This window comes from Electrona antarctica (genome assembly GCF_951216825.1).
Source record: "Electrona antarctica genome assembly, chromosome: 6".
NCBI lineage: Eukaryota > Metazoa > Chordata > Actinopteri > Myctophiformes > Myctophidae > Electrona > Electrona antarctica.
Window position 1 is genome coordinate 16,114,095 of NC_136811.1, and position 12,117 is coordinate 16,126,211.

At 41.6% G+C, this 12,117-nt stretch overlaps 1 pseudogene across 1 annotated transcript; it reads left to right on the forward strand.

Annotated features, from left to right (window-relative positions):
* Positions 1-4,278: 4,278 nt before the first annotated feature.
* On the forward strand, positions 4,279-4,802 carry LOC306924894 (thioredoxin, mitochondrial-like; annotated as a pseudogene). The gene has a single exon. The product of its transcript is annotated as a thioredoxin, mitochondrial-like (transcript).
* The last annotated feature ends 7,315 nt before the right edge of the window (positions 4,803-12,117 follow it).

Consider the following 12,117-nt stretch of genomic DNA (forward strand, 5'->3'; position numbering starts at 1 on the left):
CTCCTATCTTAAAGTGCTCTGATCAGGCCCTGACAATAGGGGACACCACAAATCTGAAAAGTTGCACCATATGATATGTCAGGTATGCTGTCAGGTGCAAGCCTGGCTCAGGAAGGAGGACACCCCTCTGCCATTAAAGCCTTAAAAACACATCTATACAGGTTGGCCTTTTTACCTCCTTAAGTCATTTCCGGTATTATTGCTTATTTGTATTTTCTATCATTATTAATATTGTGTTATTACATTATTGTTGCATTTTGATGTTTTATATTGTTTTGATTGTTCAAGCACTTTGTAACTTGGTTTAAAAAAGTGCTATATAAATAAAGTTTTATTATTATTATTATATGAGTCTAGGGGTCACTATCTGGTGAGAAAGGGGCAAGGCGAGGATGACTCCCTGCTGAAAATCCTACAGTTGGCGCTAAGGCACGGTCGGAGGTGCGTCAGGCAGGAATTCCCTGAAGGTACCAACATCTGCCTATCATGAATTTTTGCCATTCCCCCATGTGGCTTCCTCTTTCCTGACAGCTGCAACTCACCTGACCGAATTGTGCACAGGACCCCAATGGAAACAAGCCAATAAGCTTTCTTGGATTCCTCCTTTTAGCAAACCTTGTATTGTACTGTACTTCCCTGTGTTTGTCCATGCAAACTGTTAATACAGTATTCAATCAATAAATCAAAAAGCCTGGCAGAGATTGAACACCTTTTACATATATTTATTTACTGTATATAAAAGCCTAGTCTTAAGAAGGAAGACAAATTGTTTTATTTCAGTGTCGTCACTATAGTGCTTACAACAAAAAACAACCTTGAAGTGCAAGGTTTTGGATTTTTTTTCTTTTGCCTTTTTGCTTAACCATTCATATATTTTCAGCAAATAAAATAAGAAAGGTTTGTCTTACCTGTAGGCATAATGATCAACATCAAAACCAATGAAAATGTGATGAAAAACATGTTTTTCATCACAAAATTTAAAAGAAGAAGAAAAATACACGTTAAAAAAAAATTCACAATACGTCCCTGAAGGCCAAACACTGTTAACGTCTAGTGTAGACCCAAAAAGAGAAGTCAAGCCATACCAGTGATGGGGAAGTAAGCTGAATTTGTCCATTCTCCATTTCCTGAGGCAATCTATTTTAAAGTAGATTACAATATACTGTAGCAGCCTATAGGCATTTCTCTTATAGCCTGGCAATAGCCGGACTGATATCGTGGATTCACAACTCACGTTGCTCCACGGTATCAGTCTGGACTTCGGCCCATACATTGACCCCCATTTATACTGGGGGTCAATAGCAGATATTGGCATGTCAAAAAAAACACTTTCACCTAGAAAGTCCAATCTACTTCTCTGTCTTTATCCTCAGTTGTTTTCCTTGTTCTATAAGTCTCTTGTGGATCCAGTAAGTGGTGGTGGCATGAGGCTTGAACCTGCGAGTGCTGCAATGCAAACATCCAGGTATCAGCGATCTATGCGGGAGTAGTCCTGTACTGTTAAGGAGTAGGGGCGACCGTGCCTTTGCTGCTGCTGCTCCTAGGCTCTGGAATAGTCTGCCCTTTAATATAACAAATGCAAACTCTGTTGAGTCTTTTAAGTCACTTCTTTAAACACACTTCTAATTCTTTGGCTTTTAATCGCACCTAATGTTCGTGTTTTATTTATTTCACTCTTGTTATTGTGGCATTAATTGTTGATGTTTTTGTTATCGTGGCATTTTATTGTTGATGTTTTTGTCTCACCCTGTACAGCACTTTGGTTAATTTTGATTGTTTTAAATTTGCTCTATAACTAAAGTTTGATTTGATATGCACTCCACCATCAGTCCATCACTACCTTTGCCAGAGAGAGTGAGATTTCCATGCGGTGCGAGTGCTGCAATGCAAACATCCAGGTATCAGTGATCTATGCACTCCACCATCACTACCTTTGCCAGAGTGAGTGAGAATTCCATGTGTATCTTCTTCTTTCTGCAAAGTCAAATTTCAGAGTGAAGAGCAGAGTGGGATTCGAACCCACAATGTCTGGATCATGTGGACAGACGCTTAACACTGTGAGCTACAACACTCTCTGTGTTCTATGATGGTTTCTCCTCTCTTTTGTCTGTCTAACATCTATGATAACAAAGGACTGAAGACACGTGATGGAACAGCAAACACTGTTAAGATCCCAAGGCACCATTTGAAGTGACAACCAGAAGAACAACCTAAAATAGAAGCCAAACTATGAACATTCTCAGAGACCTCAGTGGCTCCCAGTGTTAAGGCACTGGCTGGGTTTCCCAAACGCATATGGTGTAAGACTTGTAGTCTTATAGGCCTCTCATAGGCCGCACACAGAAGCCTGTGAACAAAGACATTTCGTGCATAGATGTGCCACGCAATGGTAGGCCTCAGGCCTCAGGTCTACCATTCTGAAATTTTATTTAATAATATTTGGACTGCTGGACAGCTGACAGTAGGCTCTGTAAGTCCCAGTTGTTTCCCTGTGTCCCCCCAGTGCCTCCCCAGTGTCCCCCAGTGTCCCCCCTGGAGTGCCTCCCCAGTGTCACCCCAGTGCCCCCCCAGTGTCAACCCAGTGCTTCCCCAGTGTCCCCTTGGTGCCCCCCCAGTGCTCCCCCCCCAGAGTCCTCCCTGTGCCCCCTCAAAACCATGAACTATATAGAAAAAAGGTATCCTTCCTCCAAGTTGTACTGCTTGTCAAAGTGTAAGACGCAGAACTATAGTATGTCGTTTTTTCATGATTTTCATAATTTTTTGAAATCCTCCAAAATCTTGAAAAATGGCATACTATAGTATGTGTTCCGAAACCATGAACTATGATCCTCAGGTTGTGGGTTCGAATCCAGACAAGGCTCTTCTATCTGAATCATAGATGGGGGACTGTTGCCAAATACCCATTTCTTTCAGTGTCCTTGTATAGTATGTCTTCCGAAACCATGAACTATAGTATGTTGTTTTTTCATGATTTTCCACATTTTTTAAAAAATCCTCCAAAATCATGACAATTACATACTATAGTATGTCTTCCGAAACCATTAACTATAGAAGGCCCTATGTCGTTTTTTCATGTTTTTCATATATTTTTTAAATCCTCCAAAAACATGAAAAACATACTATAGGCTAGTATGTCTTCCGAAACCATGAACTATAGTATGTCGTTTTTTCATGTCGGTTTAAACTGAAAACTAAGGATGTATGGGGCAATTAACTCAGAGAAATAAGCAAAAGGGAACTGAGCCTACTCTAAACAACAAATACTAACTGATGCTAACCAACATGAAAAAGAAAAGGGTTACAGAAATGAGAACTAGGATAAACTGTAACCAACACATAACCAAAAGAATAGCGATTTACAAAAAGCAAGCTCCCATACTCCATTAACCTTAGCAGAATGTTTGCTTCTTACAAACTGTAACAGTTTAACATAATGTGTTCAACTCAAGATGAAGAGGGTATTTTACTGAGGACACACCATTACTTTAGTGGCCCAAAGTAGCAACCAAACCCAAATGCTCTGGACAGCATGCACCCACAGCTACTGCAAACTGTGACACTGCCGGTGAGCACAGGTGCCAACACTTGTTTAAATAGTGGAGATGACGGGCAGGTGATTGGTCCAGGCTGGATTGGAGGCGGGGCATAGCAACAGGTAGGTCTCCTCCCATGGCAACAGGACCTAGACTGAAAGCTGGTGTCAGTATTCCACTCTCCAATCATGGACATGCATAGGCCAAGTATAATTATATATATTAACATAATACACTTATGTAACATACTGGTCCTACTATTATTATAGGTAGTATACTTGTAGTATACTGATAGTATATACTAAACCATATTTTCGACGACATACTATATAGTATGTCGTTTTGATGATTTGATGATTTTCAACGATGAAACACACTCCATATTTAACTCCTCGCATGGTTATGGCTGAGTCTAATGGTGCGTTCACACGGGCAGATGTAAAAGATGCAGTCTACCATTCATCGTCAATGGAAGCCAGTGACATGACGTTGCAAAGATGCAATGATGCATAGCTGCTCCAAATCAACTCACAACGCGTCTTTATGTCTGCCCGTGTAAACACACCAATAGTGACATGAGTGTGATGTCAGAGGTTCGCCAGCTATATATATACTCGTTTGATGATGTCATCAAACAAGTTGTAGATTGACTTAAACTTTGACTGTCAGCAAGTAGTTAATTCTCTAGACTGCTCTGTTATTCTCTTTTTTTGTTTTGTTCCTCCTATCCCACCTTCCCCTCCAGATGGCTCACAGGCTGCTCGTCCGTAGAGTTTGGACCTTCACTGTGAAAGATGTCTGCTGTCTCCCAGTCTCCCTGTCCTCTACAAACTCAACGTTGTCCTTCTCCACGTCGTTGCAGTGGGCTGCACCCCGTCTCAACTTCCTCTCTGTCTCTCACGCTCGCTACCTCGCTCCCTCCCCCCCACCTTCCACCGCGAGGTCTCCTTCAACATCCAAGACAAGGAGGATTTCACAGACAGGGTCATCAACAGTGATCTACCTGTGTTAATCGACTTCCACGCCCAGTGGTGTGGTCCCTGTAAGATCCTTGGGCCGAGGCTATAGGCTGTTGCAAAACAGAAAGGCTGCATCGCTATGGCAAAAGTTGACATAGATGATCACACAGACTTGGCTATCGAATATGGGGTGTCTGCAGTTCCCACAGTAATCGCCATGCGAGGTGGGGACGTCATCGACCGGTTTGTGGGGCTCAAAGATGATGACCAACTGGACTCGTTTGTGGCCAATCTCATTGGACAATGAATATTTCAGACCAACATTTTTGACCCCATTTCTCCAAGTCTGGCCTGCTGCACCACACCTTTTGAAACAAACAAAAGCCCACCAAAATAAATCAGCCCCGTCACAACCCCTGCAGAACACTCTCAGGCTCTCACCCATCCCTGAACTCACTGCTTTCTGATCTGTACATGATATGTACACTGATCAAGAGACAGAGCCTTGGGCATTCTCGTAGTGTTAGTCCCAGCCATTCTCCAAGTTTCCTCAATACCCAAAAGCACAGGACATTCCCAAAAAGCATGTAAAAATCACACCCGTGTGAGTGCTGCAACTCCGTGTGGGGGACCCCAGGGGAGGAGGGTCCCCGGATTTGCACCACTCAAAAATGTACCTTACATTTCCAACACCTTTTGTCTTCCACCAAGCCCATCCTAAACAGTTTCACAGGGGCATAGTAGAATCTATGATAATTTTGTAATGTATACATTTGCTTTTAATATCCCTTATAGTGGCCCACCCAACTTTGGAAATTATATTTGACCATTTATCTTCACTTATTTCACATCCTAAATCCCTTTGCCATATTAATCTAAGATTTTCAGTCTTTGCACTTTGTAATTCCATTATATTTTTGTAAATTATTGAAGCACTATGCATTGTTGGTGGCAAGTCAAAAATAGTTTTCAACACATTAGATTCCTCTATATCCCTGTCAAGGTTGAACACACTTCCAACACTAGTTGAAGATATTTCCAAAATTCAACCCTACCCATCAGGTTAAATTGATTCCCCAACTCCTGATATGACTTAAAAGTTGCATCCATATATAAATCATCAATTACACCTATGCCATTTCTTTGCCAAGGTTCCCAGCAAAATTAATGTTTACCTATCAAGATACATGGATTATCCCATATAGAAGAATATCCCTGTTTATATTTGGATTTCCCCATCCATCAGCCTATGGACCTCAGACCACACCCATTGGGAATGTTTCAAAACGGGACTCTTCCCCCCTTAAAATGATAAATTATACATTTCTACATTCGGAAGAGCCAAGCCACCACATTCCCTATAGGGGAACACTGTCACATCTTAATTAATCCTTGGCTTTTTCACATTCAACATGATGTTGCCATGTTCCAGTTCCTTCTTCTGTCCACAAGAGGTTGCTCTTTTTCTAGAATTGCAAGGCTGCACAGTCATTCTTACACCATTATGACTAATGTTGTGAGAGGAACGTGTCAGTCATAGTCTGTGTATATTGTGTGTGGTGACGGGTGAGTGACTGGGTGCGTGTGTGTGCAGGGTGCATGAGCTTCTACCAGTAGTGTAAAATGTAGGTTACTAAGTACAATTTTAACGTATTTGTAGCCTACTTTACTTGAGTATTTCTATTTCCAATTAATACTTTTACTTCATCATCCCCAAACTACAGTAGGCCTACAATGCAAAAATATGTAGGCCTACAGTAAATACAGTAAACAGTTGGGGCTGTTAGATGTGAAACCAACTTGTGTGTGTGTGTGTGTGTGTGTGTGTGTGTGTGTGTGTGTGTGTGTGTGTGTGTGTGTGTGTGTGTGTGTGTGTGTGTGTGTGTGTGTGTGTGTGTGTGTGCGTGCGCGTGCGTGCGTGACAAACTCAATACAAAGGCTGTTAACTGTGAGTGGACGACCCAATTAAGCATTACACTTGTTTACAACAGGGTCCACCATGTTCAATTCATCAAAACATTTAGAGACGTACAAATAGACACTTCTATATAGACAAAGAACAGTACAGGAATTCATCATAATGGAGGTAAAAAGGGAAAAGAAACATATACAGTGAGGGGAAAAAGGGGGGGGGCGGTGGGGGGGGATTCAGATTTTACGGGGGCCAGTTTCGAATTGCAGCCATCCGTAGATGCCCTTTGAGAGCGGTTTTGAAGGAGTCAAGGGATTCGCATGTCTTAATGACTGTTGGTAGGGCGTTCCACATTTTGGTGGCATAGGAGCGAAAAGAATTTAGTCCCTTGTTTGTGCCGAATCTGGGTTGAACATGATTCGTTGCGATCGAAGCCGAGGCGGCGGCGAGTCGCTTCGTGGTGACAGAACCAGCCAGTATAGTGGAGTAGGCGGCTAGGCCTATATTTGGATAGGTGGATACAGTGTGCATGAGATGCCCAATTACGCATCGGTGAATTTGGTGCTGCATTGACCCCAATATATATAGCTTTTTGGATCTCGTTCGCTCAACTTAATAAGTCGAGGGAACGACATAAATTAAGACGTGGCTACTTTATTAAGTCGTGGCCACGTCTTAATAAAGTGCATGTGGGATGTGGCCACAACTTAAAAATATTCTTCACCAAATAGGCCTACATTTACATCATATATTTGGGCACAATCATGTTAAGAAAAGACCCTTGATCAATCAGCAGAGCAGAATAATATTATCAACAACAGTATATGCAATAGAATTGTATTCTATAGTTCTTACTGGCCATCCATCAAATCCGTAGCTTCATTTATCTTTGCTGCTATAGATAGAGGTGGAGATGCTGATTGAGGTGGAGATCCACCTCTATCAGGGTGATTTAGGATCATCAGTTTTCTGTGGGCATCTTTTATTTTATTCTTGTTGGCTGTGGGACTGACACCTAAAACAGTGCAGCTTCTCTCTTGGTCATCTTTGGTTGCAATCCACCTTTATAGTATCCTGCTCCAAATGCCGTCTTGGGAAAGTTCATGGCTTGTTTCAACTGAGGCTGCATGTGTTTGCATAATGGCCTGCAAATCCATCGCCAGTCCCGCAGCAGCCACTGAATTGGCCCTTATTTACCGTTGAGGTCTCTGTTCAAATCTACGGTTATAACTTCTGATATGACCCCTTTGTCTTGTCGGTTATTAACTGGCAGTCAGGTGGTCAGGGAGGCAGTGATATTGTTTCCCATGCAGATGATGATGACGAGGTATGCTATGGCTGCCATAACTATCAGCAACAGTAGGACAGCCCTCACTATCCCAGTGACTATTCCTGCCGGTAGGAACGCCAACTCTGAGAAAAGAAACAACACAATGTGTTCATCAAGCAGGACACGCTAGGAACATGTACATGAAAAATGACCAAAGCCGGGGTTTTCAATTTCATGCATCTTCAACAACTTTCATGCCAAGGACCCCTTAGTTTTTTAGGTAAGTATTCAACAGTATTCATCCTCTGTCTGTCTGTCCCTCCCTATGGGGGTTTAGAGTAGGACCTTTGACCCTGCTGTTTAGACAGTACGACCAATTGACCCCTGCAGATACTGGGCCATACCTATAGCTAATCACACACACACACACACACACACACACACACACACACACACACACACACACACACACACACACACACACACACACACAGAACACAACACACAGCACACAGCACCGCTCAGTTGACACGGAGTGCGTTTTCTTTTTTCTTTTTCTTGCATAGGGTTGCCTCCAAGTGATGCTGCGGCTTTGATGACTTCATAGATTTGTTTAACAGCTTCAATGTTTTTGGTTACACATTATCTTTGCTTATAATGTTGAAGATCCATGTGATCAGAAACATCTCATTCATAATGCCACGAGAAACACGCGAGCAACATCACACAGTTAGTACATTCTCACATGTACTGTGTTCTCAACATGTCATAGTATTATTTCTCAAACGGTAACCTGTCGTGACTCCGACTGCACCATTGTCACCCATAGCATGTTGCTAAGTCATTTAGATTTTCTTAATCCTGTTAACTGAGTCTCATATTAATAATGGTGTCCTACTCACCTTGAACAGTGAGGCTGGTGGTCCCTTCCAGAATGCCATTGGGGTAGGTTGTTAAAGTGCATGTAAACTCCCCTTCATCAGTCATCGTCACAGCTTTTATGATCAAGCAGAAGTCATCTTTGGATGTGGTTGCAAAGGCCACTCTCTCCTTCAGAGCAGTGTCAGAAACACTCAGTCCATTCTGGGGACTAAAAAGGACAACGGTTTTTCCATTCTCTTCTCCGACTGGCGTCCATGTCCACTGCATCTGAGTAACAAGAACATTACTGGGGCGTTCAGGGATGAACAAGCATGGCAGCGTCACATCCTGGTCCAGGTATCCAGTCACTTCTTTATGGACTTGGACCTGCTGCACCTCGATGACTGCACATAAAGACAAAATAATAAACAATCGTAATCTATAGAATATTTTGCGAGACATGGCCAAAGCATTTCCAAAAACATTTATAACCCCTGGTCTATGGAACCAGACTGTGGTCTGTTTAGCAAACAACATACTGCAAGGGCTTATGAAACTATCTATTGTCTTATACTACGTTTCCCACTCTGATGACAAAAAGAGAAAAATATGACTTAAGTCAGAGAAGCCAGCAGGACATATCTCAGACTAAACAAAATGGCACTAAAAGTGGTTCTTAGGCTCATAATCATGAAGGAAACTCTTTTGGTGCTACTGATAACTCCTATCTTAAAGTGCTCTGATCAGGCCCTGACAATAGGGGACACCACAAATCTGAAAAGTTGCACCATATGATATGTCAGGTATGCTGTCAGGTGCAAGCCTGGCTCAGGAAGGAGGACACCCCTCTGCCATTAAAGCCTTAAAAACACATACAGGTTGGCCTTTTTACCTCCTTAAGTCATTTCCGGTATTATTGCTTATTTGTATTTTCTATCATTATTAATATTTGTTATTACATTATTGTTGCATTTTGATGTTTTATATTGTTTTGATTGTTCAAGCACTTTGTAACTTGGTTTAAAAAAGTGCTATATAAATAAAGTTTTATTATTATTATTATATGAGTCTAGGGGTCACTATCTGGTGAGAAAGGGGCAAGGCGAGGATGGCTCCCTGCTGAAAATCCTACAGTTGGCGCTAAGGCACCGTCGGAGGTGCGTCAGGCAGGAATTCCCTGAAGGTACCAACATCTGCCTATCATGAATTTTTGCCATTCCCCCATGTGGCTTCCTCTTTCCTGACAGCTGCAACTTACCTGACCGAATTGTGCACAGGACCCCAATGGAAACAAGCCAATAAGCTTTCTTGGATTCCTCCTTTTAGCAAACCTTGTATTGTACTGTACTTCCCTGTGTTTGTCCATGCAAACTGTTAATACAGTATTCAATCAATAAATCAAAAAGCCTGGCAGAGATTGAACACCTTTTACATATATTTATTTACTGTATATAAAAGCCTAGTCTTAAGAAGGAAGACAAATTGTTTTATTTCAGTGTCGTCACTATAGTGCTTACAACAAAAAACAACCTTGAAGTGCAAGGTTTTGGATTTTTTTTCTTTTGCCTTTTTGCTTAACCATTCATATATTTTCAGCAAATAAAATAAGAAAGGTTTGTCTTACCTGTAGGCATAATGATCAACATCAAAACCAATGAAAATGTGATGAAAAACATGTTTTTCATCACAAAATTTAAAAGAAGAAGAAAAATATACGTAAAAAGAACGGATTAATTCCACAATACGTCCCTGAAGGCCAAACACTATTAACGTCTAGACCCAAAAAGAGAAGTCAAGCCATACCAGTGATGACTGATGGGGAAGTAAGCTGAATTTGTCCATTCTCCATTTCCTCTGAGGCAATCTAAGTAGACTGCAATATACTGTAGCAGCCTATAGGCATTTCTCTTATAGCCTGGCAATAGCCAGACTGATATCGTGGATTCACAACTCACGTTTCTCCACGGTATCAGTCTGGACTTCGGTCCACATTGACCCCCATTTATACTGGGGGTCAATAGCAGATTTTGGCACGTCAAAAAACCCATTTAGACCTGAAGACGTTTCTGCAAATGTCTTCTAAATCCTGACAGTTTTCTGAATGTTTCTATGTCAGTCGTTCTTAAAGTTTTTCATGTCAAGGACCCCAAAAATATATGTAATTGGCCGCCGACCCCCATCTGAAAATATGTTGTTCCAGGGATCCCCATGAAGCAAAGATTGAGTTAAAAACGATCGCTCTGACAGAATATATATTCAAAGATTTGCATGAAATTTTAACGGTAATATCGTATATCGTATCGATATCGCAATATTTGGCATAAATACAGAGATATGAAATTTTGTCCATATCGTGCAGCCCTACTTGTAATCCAGAGCCCATAGAGTATAGACAGAGTTACGACAACTCCGTTCACTTCATGGGGCCAGTCCTCTTCTACATAGACTTCTATTGGCGAATAGGGACACCGGAAGTTTACAGAATCTATTGTAGTCGAGGGCTCGCGCGAGTACATGAACCACGTGACCGGGCTGTTTTCTGCCCCCTCAATGTCGCAACTCTGTCTATACTCTATGGCTCTGTTGTAATCCAAACGTACATGCGTGTGGGTATAGGGATAGGGTGGCCTGGCTGGGTGTATGACTTGACTACCGCGGCCTGAATGATTCAGCCCTGCAGCCCTGGTGTGAGATATGATCTGGACAACAGATGTCAATATGAAGTTGAGGATAACATTGACCACTTCTGTGTTTTAGTCATACTTCTCTCTCCTTTCTTTTTTGTCATCAGACGGACAGCTTGGTCATATACTTCTCTCTTTGTTGACGTTTTGTTAACTCATCCTCCTGCCGTTAACCCAGTGGTGGAAAGTAACTAAGTACATTTACTCAAATACTGTACTTAAGTACAATTTTGAGGTATTTGTACTTTACTTGACTGTATTCCAATTTCCAATACATTTACATCTACTCCACTACATCTCAGAGCCAACATTTGTACTTTTACTCCACTACAATTATTTGAAAACTTTAGTTACTAGTTAATTTGGAGATTTACATTTTGATTAGAAAAACATACATTACTGTAACCGCTTCAACCCTATATACATTTCGACCATTTGAAAATAGCTGATCTACAAGCTCACAATGCGTCGCGATGCGATGCATTGTGTGCGACTTCAAATTCAAATATGAATATAAACTGGAAAGGTTGCAATTTTGAAGTGCAAAGTGTGGTTGCCGCAGTCGCTTACATAGGCCCCTCCCACTAATATTTCCAGCCAATTACAATGTCGCGTCACCCCTGTGATCATGTGTAAGTAATTCGAGGGGATTATGCCCCCAAAAATCATGTTTTTTGCGACAAACGGTTACAATTTTCGCATTTGTGGCGCCCCCTATGGATGAAAATTGAATTGCTTTTGGCTTTTGGTTGATTAAACCACCCACAACATTTGATTCAAATTTGGAGTTGATTGGAGAAAATTCAAAATGGCGGAAAATCTATCATGGCCTATCGTGGCCTATATGGTGAGATGCGTCATGACCCAAGAAAGCCAGGGGAAAAAAATATTTTACGAC